The sequence below is a fragment of the Vigna unguiculata genome, unplaced genomic scaffold (assembly GCF_037176805.1).
Source record: "Vigna unguiculata cultivar grain cowpea cultivar isolate G323 ecotype 2 unplaced genomic scaffold, ASM3717680v1 ptg000084l, whole genome shotgun sequence".
NCBI lineage: Eukaryota > Viridiplantae > Streptophyta > Magnoliopsida > Fabales > Fabaceae > Vigna > Vigna unguiculata.
In genome coordinates this window covers 4,425-15,000 of record NW_028196727.1, presented here as the reverse complement: position 1 = coordinate 15,000, position 10,576 = coordinate 4,425, and the positions used below count along the sequence as shown (strand labels likewise).

The following is a 10,576-nucleotide window of genomic DNA, read 5'->3' as shown; positions in this document are numbered from 1 at the left end:
GGTATTCTATATCTATATAGATATGGATAAGATACTCGATTAGATAATATCTGTGTAACAGATCAAATTGATATTCTAGGGTTTACATATATTGAAAGTTGCTGTTATAATTAGAATGAACAAAGTTAAAAAAAAAAGCAATATTGATTGGTTATGTATCAATTTTTATTTTCTGATCTCATTAAGAAAAAAAAATTTCTATTCAAATATTCAAGAATAATTCATAAAAGAATAGTTAACGGTTGCGATTTGTCTCAAGATTGTTTTTCAATTTTTCAATAGAAAGAAAAGGGGGGAGTATTCTCAAAAACTTCATATCTATATTTTTATTGGCGGCATGGCCGAGTGGTAAGGCGGGGGACTGCAAATCCTTTTTCCCCAGTTCAAATCCGGGTGTCGCCTGATCGATAAGAAACTGTAAATGAAAGATTATATTACGTTTTTTTAGAAAACTTTTTTTCCAACAGAAGCAAGCGAGGGAAAAGGAGTCTTGAGAATTGCGTTTGATTCGAAATTATAAGCATCAGTAGCTTAAAAAATGTTGTAAATATTTTTGTCTCGAATTCAAGGAAAGATTCTAGTAGTGAAAAGGAATCCATAAATTTAGAAATGATAGTTCGTTCACTACACAACTATTGTAGTGTCTGTCTCCTGACTGGGTCTTTTATTAGATTGGATTAAGAATAAGTCGGATAGGAAAGTCCATTTTTAGGTAGAGAAAAGGCAGAAGAAAAACCTTCTATACAGACTAATTTAAAGTTTATGAGTGCTTCCACATTTTATCAATATTATTTATTTAGATCAATTCTATTTAATAGCTTTAATTTAGCTAATTCGCTTTCGTAATATTCAAAAAAAGTATTCTTTAGATTTTCATATTCTATATTCTAATAAAATTAAAAAGTTTTGATTCTAAAATCGAATAGAAAAGAAAAAAAGTTTTTTTAATTATTTTAGAGAACGAATTGGGAGACATTTAAGGGACTATTTCAAATAGAAAGAAGAGTATAAGTATGCAAATGAATCTGTCTTGATTCTTTTTTTATGAAATCCTTAAGGAAATGATAAAAGAGAAATCTTAATATTCCCACCTGGTAGTAACATTCATTGACTTATAACTTCCTATAATTTTTTTATGTTTAATGTTTTATGATTTTACTAAAAATAATCAAAAAAAACTTTTTAGATGTTCTAATAACTAATAAATAGAATGAATTCTTGTTTTTCGTGAATGATGTTAGCCCAGAATCCTTTTTTTGACTCTGTAATAGCAATTCCACTATTATAGTATAGTATTTTTAGCGAATAATACAAAAAAAAGAATAGAATAAAAAATTTGAAAAAATAATGAAATAGTTCCTTCATATTTATAGAGATAGGAGACAAAATTTACATGGATATAGTAAGTATTGCTTGGGCTGCTTTAATGGTAGTTTTTTCATTTTCCCTTTCCCTCGTAGTATGGGGAAGAAGTGGGGCTATAGGGATACTAAAAATTGAGTTAAGGGATCCAAGTAACCTTGTTGATTTCTACCTGAATTTTTTGAATTTCGAAACTATTGAATGAAAATATATCTCTCCCTCTTCCCTATTTTCTCTTTCTCTTTTTTTTTTTTTTCTCCTTTTTTTTTCTCTTTTTTCTTTTTCTTTCTTCCCTTTCCCTTTTCTTCATTTTTTATACTCTTTCAATCAAACAAATATTTTCATTATTCCCATATTCCTATTTTGAGAAAAACAAGGGAATCAAAAAGAAGAAGAAATGGATTCCTATTCCAATCAAATTTTTCTTAAAATTTCTATTTCGATGAACTGACGCTTAACCTGGTTATATAGATATATATATATATGGAAAATGGCGGACCGTGTAATAACCATTCCTGTTTTTTTACCCCCTTTTTTTCCTAAGATACCGGAATTGTTTGTAAAAAGAATCTGAAAAAAAAAATTGGACGCAATTCTCAGATAGTAGAAATCAAATTGATTTCTACTATCTGGATTACGCTGATTGTACGATCATTTTTTTAAATCATTCATAAAAATGAAGAAATCATATTTCAGTGAAATTAGTCACTTTTACTTACCGTTTTTACATAAATTATAAGTAAAAAAGCAGTAGGAACTAGAATAAACAGTGCAGTAGCAATAAATGCGAGAATATTTACTTCCATAATCTTTATTATGTTCTATTTCTCTTAAATTTCTAAAAAAAAAATTCGGGATTTAATCCCATAGAAATGTTCAATCTTTCAACAATGGTATAAATTGGATTTCAATGATATCAAATCGGATCAATATCATGAATCACAAAATCTGAGCTATCAAATCAACTCATGAAATAGTATAACATAGGAAGATCTTTTATCCATACTAAATAAAACAAAAAAACATTTATTCTTGATGAAAGTCCAAAATCCCTTTCCTTCCTTTTTCGGCGAAACAAATGAAAAAGCAGGGGGGGGCCCCAAATAAAATTTTGTTTATCAATTTGATTCCCTACAAATACACAAAAAAGGAATTTATTTTTTATTTTTTTGGATTTATATCCAACGGGATTGACGGGGCTCGAACCCGCAGCTTCCGCCTTGACAGGGCGGTGCTCTGACCAATTGAACTACAATCCCAGGGAAAGGGGTGTACTGTATAAATATTTTTACGGACCGTTTCTGTCAAACCTTTTCTTTTTCTATTTCGGATTCGAACCTTTTTGTTGTAAATGAAAAAAGCGCATTTTTTTATATATTGATATGTATATCGATATCCACTTTAGTGAGATCGACACAAATTACTCGTAATCCGTTTCTTATTCTTATTCTATTAACAAATCGATTGAAAATTGAATCAATGAAAAAAAAATATTTTTTTTTTCAATTTTTCCTTATATTTTCTACTTACAGATCTTGACATGAATACCGATTATTAACAAGATTTTGAATTTGTGGAAAGAAATATGGAATACAGAAAAAAAAGAAATAACCTTAGATATGTTTAATATTTTGATTCTTCCGTATCATAGCACATCAGTCATTTCCAGAGAACTATAAATGGGTTATAGAATTTCATAGTGGATCGGCAAATTCTTGGGCCGAGCTGGATTTGAACCAGCGTAGACATATTGCCAACGAATTTACAGTCCGTCCCCATTAACCGCTCGGGCATCGACCCAGCACAATAGGAAGAATACATTTCAGTTTTTATTGAAAATTTTTGATCAACTTCCTTTCGTAACACCCTACCCCCAGGGGAAGTCGAATCCCCGCTGCCTCCTTGAAAGAGAGATGTCCTGAACCACTAGACGATGGGGGCATACTTGCCCGACCGCCATTATACTACGTTCATAGTATGAACAGTTTTTTGCAATTGTCAATATAATGATATGATTCGATAAAAAAAAATATTTTTCGTTCTTTCATAATTCCATAGAAATTTTTTATTAATCATTTATATTTCTAAATTTTTTTATTCCAGTCATAATAAGAAAAAAAAAGAAGTAATGTTCCAATAAAGAGAAAATTCTTCACAGGAATGATTCGTTTGTTGCAAAGGACGAGAGGTTAAAACTTCATTTCTATCATTTATTACTAATACTAAGATTCGATAGGTAGATTTATATCTAATACTAAGAAAAAAAACTTTGGAAAATAGAATTTTTCAATAAAAAAATAAAAATTTGGTTTAGGGACAGAACATATTGAATCCATTTTATCAATGATTCGATTTTATCAATGTTTCGATGAAATATTTTATTTTGTGAGTACATTTATGTATCAATAAAAAGAATTTAGTGTTATGATTAGAATGACTTCAAGAATCCATTTTGAAATAATATATTTGATATGGATCAAATCCAATCTTAATCAATTCTTTTTTTTAACTATATTCTATTCACTAGGTAAATCCAATTTTTTGTTCTTTGATGAGTCATTATACAAATAATAGATATTGATGTACATGTATTCTAATCCCATTTATATCATTTAATTTATATAATTTATATAAATTTATAGAAATAATTTATATAAATTTATAGAATAAGTATACACAGTAACAAATATATGTACTAGTCATGCTAGTTCCTTATTTAGAAATTGAAAGAAAGAAAAAGGGCCCTTTTAACTCAGTGGTAGAGTAACGCCATGGTAAGGCGTAAGTCATCGGTTCAAATCCGATAAGGGGCTTTTTACTTTTTTTTTCAAAAGCAATAGTCTTTCTATTTGAAGGAAGAATAAAAAGATTCTTGATATTTTGAAAAAGTTTCTATTTGTAATAAAAAAGAAAAAGTGTAAAATTCAATAATGGAAAAATAAAAAAAAGTAAGTGGACCTAACCCGTTGAATTATATTTATATCTACTATTCTGATATTCAAATTTGATAAAGATTCAATTCGAACAATTTTTTTTCTTTTTAAGACTTTTTTCGTTTAGACTCCCTAAGAATCTCTGAATATTTCCAATGAAATCTTCTTGTTTCTGAACTAAGAAAAAAGGTTATGCCTTTTCTTTACTCAGAAGGGCCTTAATACGAATTTCAAGTTCCACCAAACAAGTTTTTTTAAAATTAAAATGAAACATATTTTTTTCCATAAATTTCTATTATTTCTATAAGATTAGATAGAATCTTATAGAAATAATAGAAAAATACATTAAATTATGTCTTCACATATCAAATAGTTTCTTTTCATATCGATGTGTACGATATTTTTCCAGCAATTCATATATATGAGACAAAAACTTTCATTTACAGTTTTTTCTTTTTATTATAGTATTTATAAAAAAAAATGAAATACTAAAGAAAAAACTGTAAATGAAATAGAAATTTAGAAAACCTATGATCCTACAGTAGTTTCCTAGACAAAATAGAAGTCAATTCACAACCAAACTTCAAGAATAAGTTTCTTTGATGAAAGGAGAGAAATATGTCTGAAGATCCGCTAGGTATAAGAAGTGAAACAGGGGATCATTTGTTTCTTGAACAGTTCTGAAAAAAAAATTTCTATCGGATTTTGGAGTCATAGCAGATTTTATGATTGATGACTTGGAAGATTTTTAAGAATAGATAAGGAATAACCACATCGAGTTCATGGATTTGCCCTAGATATCAATAGACCCATAAATGATTTTTTATTCGAAACCGATTAGAAAACAAGGGAAAGTATACTTATATATTCTATATATATATAGAGAGAGAAATGAATAGAGATAAATGATCAAGGTCCGTCCCATCTCTGAAAATGCTCTATGAGGTGTTGGGAAATGGTTGAAGTAGTTGAATAGGAGGATCGCTATGACTATAGCTCTTGGTAAATTTACCAAAGATGAAAATGATTTATTTGATATTATGGATGACTGGTTGCGGAGGGACCGTTTCGTTTTTGTGGGTTGGTCCGGTCTATTACTCTTTCCTTGCGCCTATTTCGCCTTGGGGGGTTGGTTTACAGGTACGACCTTTGTAACTTCATGGTATACTCACGGCTTGGCAAGTTCTTATTTAGAAGGCTGCAACTTCTTAACCGCTGCAGTTTCCACTCCCGCTAATAGTTTAGCACACTCTTTGTTGTTACTGTGGGGTCCTGAAGCACAGGGAGATTTTACCCGTTGGTGTCAGTTAGGCGGTCTGTGGACTTTTGTTGCTCTCCACGGTGCTTTCGGATTAATAGGTTTCATGTTACGTCAATTTGAACTTGCTCGATCTGTTCAATTGCGACCTTATAATGCAATCGCATTCTCAGGTCCAATTGCTGTTTTTGTTTCTGTATTCCTTATTTATCCACTGGGTCAGTCTGGTTGGTTCTTTGCTCCAAGTTTTGGTGTAGCAGCTATATTTCGATTCATCCTCTTTTTCCAAGGATTTCATAATTGGACATTAAACCCATTTCATATGATGGGAGTTGCTGGTGTATTGGGCGCTGCACTACTATGCGCTATTCATGGTGCAACCGTAGAAAATACTTTATTTGAAGATGGTGATGGCGCAAATACATTCCGTGCTTTTAACCCAACCCAAGCTGAAGAAACTTATTCAATGGTTACTGCTAATCGCTTTTGGTCCCAAATCTTTGGGGTTGCTTTTTCCAATAAACGTTGGTTACATTTCTTTATGTTATTTGTACCAGTAACTGGTTTATGGATGAGTGCTCTTGGGGTAGTCGGTTTGGCCCTGAACCTACGTGCTTATGACTTCGTTTCTCAAGAAATCCGCGCAGCGGAAGATCCTGAATTTGAGACTTTCTACACAAAAAATATTCTCTTAAACGAAGGTATTCGTGCGTGGATGGCAGCTCAAGATCAGCCTCATGAAAACCTTATATTCCCTGAGGAGGTTCTACCACGTGGAAACGCTCTTTAATGGAACTTTAGCTTTAACTGGTCGTGACCAGGAAACTACCGGTTTCGCTTGGTGGGCCGGGAATGCCCGACTTATCAATTTATCTGGTAAACTATTAGGGGCCCATGTAGCCCATGCTGGATTAATAGTATTCTGGGCCGGAGCAATGAACCTTTTTGAAGTGGCTCATTTCGTACCCGAGAAGCCCATGTATGAACAAGGTTTAATTTTGCTTCCCCACCTAGCTACTCTAGGTTGGGGAGTAGGTCCTGGGGGGGAAGTTATAGACACTTTTCCATACTTTGTGTCTGGAGTACTTCACTTAATTTCCTCTGCAGTATTGGGCTTTGGCGGTATTTATCATGCACTTCTGGGACCTGAGACTCTTGAAGAATCTTTTCCGTTCTTCGGTTATGTATGGAAAGATAGAAATAAAATGACTACAATTTTGGGTATTCACTTAATCTTGTTAGGTATAGGTGCTTTTCTTCTAGTATTCAAGGCTCTTTATTTTGGAGGTATATATGATACATGGGCTCCGGGGGGGGGAGATGTAAGAAAAATAACCAATTTGACCCTTAGTCCAAGTATTCTATTTGGATATTTATTAAAATCGCCTTTTGGGGGCGAAGGGTGGATTGTTAGTGTGGACGATTTGGAAGATATTATTGGAGGGCATGTATGGTTGGGTTCCATTTGTATACTTGGTGGAATCTGGCATATCTTAACCAAACCCTTTGCATGGGCTCGGCGTGCACTTGTATGGTCTGGAGAAGCTTACTTATCTTATAGTTTAGGTGCTTTATCTGTTTTTGGTTTTATTGCTTGTTGCTTTGTCTGGTTTAATAATACCGCTTATCCTAGTGAGTTTTATGGGCCCACTGGTCCAGAAGCTTCTCAAGCTCAAGCATTTACTTTTCTAGTTAGAGACCAACGTCTTGGGGCTAATGTAGGATCTGCTCAAGGACCTACAGGTTTAGGTAAATATCTAATGCGTTCCCCGACTGGAGAAGTTATTTTTGGCGGAGAAACTATGCGTTTTTGGGATTTGCGTGCTCCTTGGTTAGAACCTCTAAGGGGTCCTAATGGTTTAGACTTGAGTAGACTGAAAAAAGATATACAGCCTTGGCAAGAACGTCGTTCTGCGGAATATATGACTCATGCTCCTTTAGGTTCATTAAATTCCGTGGGTGGCGTAGCTACAGAGATTAATGCAGTCAATTATGTTTCTCCTAGAAGTTGGTTAGCTACTTCTCATTTTGTTCTAGGATTCTTTCTATTTGTAGGCCATTTATGGCACGCGGGAAGAGCTCGCGCAGCTGCCGCAGGATTTGAAAAAGGAATTGATCGCGATTTTGAACCTGTTCTTTCCATGACTCCTCTTAATTGAGACGTGAGATCCAATGAAGTAGAAATCCCTTTTTTTTACTATAAATATTTGGTTGAGTAGAGCGAGTCGTAAAGAAGAATTTATTTTCCTATTTTCTTAGTTTCTATCGAATCTTTTTTTCGGGATGTTGAGGATATATAGCCCAGTCCGAAAAAAAGATTCGATAGAAACTAAGAAAATAAACAAATCTATTCATCGAGAAAAAGGAGAGAGAGGGATTCGAACCCTCGATAATTCTTTGTTTCAAACTATACCGGTTTTCAAGACCGGGGCTATCAACCACTCAGCCATCTCTCCAAAAGCTAATATATATATTTTTTTATCTTTATTCCACTGAGTAGACCATGAGTATTTGAATTGATACCCTTTTATCGACCCATAGGAAAGATATTCAATGTGAATTTATTGGTTTAGTTTTCTATCGGTATGTATATAGGTACAAAATCCAGCATGCCTTTTTGTGAAGTAAAAAAACTATCCTCGATCCAAGCCTCAAAAGGGTTGATAATAAACAAAATCAATGAATTCATGATAAAACCCTTCTGCGTTTTTCCATTTACAAATTTTTTTTTCAATGAATATTAAGAAAGGCATCCAGGGGTTGAGGGATCAAATGGTAAAGTTCTTTTGTTGGTAAATTGGAGGATTAGAAACATGACTATTGCTTTCCAATTAGCTGTTTTTGCATTAATTGCTATTTCATTTATTTTATTGATTAGTGTACCTGTTGTATTTGCTTCTCCTGAAGGTTGGTCAAATAACAAAAATGTTCTATTTTCCGGTACATCATTATGGATTGGATTAGTGTTTCTAGTGGGTATTCTTAATTCTCTCATTTCTTGAAGTTCTTTTTATTCTAGATTAAAAATGAAATGACCCCTCCCTCAGAATTCTTTCGGATTGTCAGCCATAAAGGGAATAGATCAGTTCCTAAAAAAAAAAAAGAAAACTATAACACATTACATTCTAAGGGGGAGTAAACTTCTTCTATTGGAAAAATCTTATATCTTATACTTATATGGTGGTACATTGTGAAACTAAAAGAAATAAAATAGAAAAAATGAACTATAAAAATTTGAATTTCATTTGAATATTCTATTCATATTAATATGATATGAATAGAATATTCAAATGAAATACTATAAATCTATTTATACGTCGTCTAGTATTTAATAATATAGAATATCTATCTGTATCTCTATATAGATAAATATAATTTTTTATTAATAGGAACTTACTTTTTTAAGAAAAAAGTAAATCAAAATATTCGATAGAATGATAATTTCAATTCAATTATATAGATATATAGAAAAAAACCATATATAATAATAGAAATGTAATAATAGAAATGGGAATTCTTGATAAAAATGAATAGTAATAGAAAATATTTTATTTGGGAGACAATATCTATTATCTAAATTTCTTTTTCATTATCCCTATATCCCTATATAGAATATCAGGCCCATCTCTGTATAAATAGAATCGCATATCAAGTACAATGAAAACGCGGATATAGTCGAATGGTAAAATTTCTCTTTGCCAAGGAGAAGACGCGGGTTCGATTCCCGCTATCCGCCCTATGTATTTAATAGTCATAGTATGAAAAATGCCATAGAATTTACTGCGTATAATGCCCTTCTTCTTGAAACCTTGTTTTTTTATCAAATTCAAAAAGTTGCGGAGACGGGATTTGAACCCGTAACCTCAAGGTTATGAGCCTTGCGAGCTACCAAGTTGCTCTACTCCGCGATAAAGAAAAGAATTGATAACTAATGAACAAAAACAAAGATGGAATGCGTCCCTTTACCATATCTATATAAATAGAATAAACCATTTATACATAACGGTAAAGGGACCCTCCTATGATCGCTGATAATAAAATGAAAAAAATGAAGATAATTGGAAATCCTTACCAACTGGATCTTGTTGCACCCGGCAAGAAACATGCATGAACCATTTCCCGAAGTATGTGTCCAGATAATCCAAAGTCTCGATAATTAGCTCTCGGTCTTCCGGTCGAAAAACAACGTCGATGAAGACGTATAGGTGCACTATTACGCGGTAGTGATTCTAATTTTCCATGAATTTCCCATTTCTCACTTAACGACGGAACTTTGCTTATTTCTTTTTTTGAGGATCGGCGAATCAAATGATATTTCTGTTCCAATTTTTGTCTCTTCTTTTCCCTCTGAATAACACTTTTCCTTGCCATAATGGTTAATTTGCTATTAGCATCAATGATAGAAGTCGGATCCTAGATGTATAAGTGGCTTCTCTTCCCTATAGAAGGAAATGAGATTCTTGCCAGATATATATAATAAAGAATTCAATTAACCGAATTTGCCCGATGTAGAGGCAATTAAGAAGGCTGCATAAGTAAATATATAACCTACGGAAAAGTGGGCTAGTCCAACCAATCTTGCTTGCACAATGGAAAGAGCCACTGGTTTATCTCTCCATCGAATCAAATTAGCCAAAGGTGTACGTTCATGAGCCCATGCCAAAGTTTCAATCAATTCCTGCCAATATCCGCGCCAAGAAATTAAGAACATAAATCCAGTAGCCCAAACAAGATGTCCAAACAAGAACATCCATGCCCAGACTGATAAACTATTCATACCAAAAGGGTTATATCCATTGATAAGTTGTGAAGAGTTCAACCATAGATAATCTCTTAACCATCCCATCAAATAGGTAGAAGATTCATTAAACTGTGAAATATTACCCTGCCATAGTGTAATGTGTTTCCAATGCCAATAAAAAGTAACCCATCCAATGGTATTTAACATCCAGAAAACTGCCAAATAAAATGCGTCCCAAGCGGAAATATCACAAGTTCCGCCTCGTCCCGGGCCATCACAAGG

At 32.9% G+C, this 10,576-nt stretch overlaps 5 non-coding genes across 5 annotated transcripts; 3 read left to right on the top strand and 2 right to left on the bottom strand.

The window, feature by feature from the left end:
• Positions 1 to 331: 331 nt before the first annotated feature.
• TRNAC-GCA (transfer RNA cysteine (anticodon GCA)) lies at positions 332 to 402 on the top strand. The gene has a single exon. It is a non-coding gene; the product is annotated as a tRNA-Cys (tRNA).
• Positions 403 to 2,547: 2,145 nt separating this feature from the next.
• On the bottom strand, positions 2,548 to 2,621 carry TRNAD-GUC (transfer RNA aspartic acid (anticodon GUC)). The gene has a single exon. It is a non-coding gene; the product is annotated as a tRNA-Asp (tRNA).
• A 457-nt stretch (positions 2,622 to 3,078) lies between these two features.
• On the bottom strand, positions 3,079 to 3,162 carry TRNAY-GUA (transfer RNA tyrosine (anticodon GUA)). The gene has a single exon. It is a non-coding gene; the product is annotated as a tRNA-Tyr (tRNA).
• A 941-nt stretch (positions 3,163 to 4,103) lies between these two features.
• On the top strand, positions 4,104 to 4,175 carry TRNAT-GGU (transfer RNA threonine (anticodon GGU)). The gene has a single exon. It is a non-coding gene; the product is annotated as a tRNA-Thr (tRNA).
• Positions 4,176 to 9,218: 5,043 nt separating this feature from the next.
• TRNAG-GCC (transfer RNA glycine (anticodon GCC)) lies at positions 9,219 to 9,289 on the top strand. Its single transcript has one exon. It is a non-coding gene; the product is annotated as a tRNA-Gly (tRNA).
• Positions 9,290 to 10,576: the final 1,287 nt, after the last annotated feature.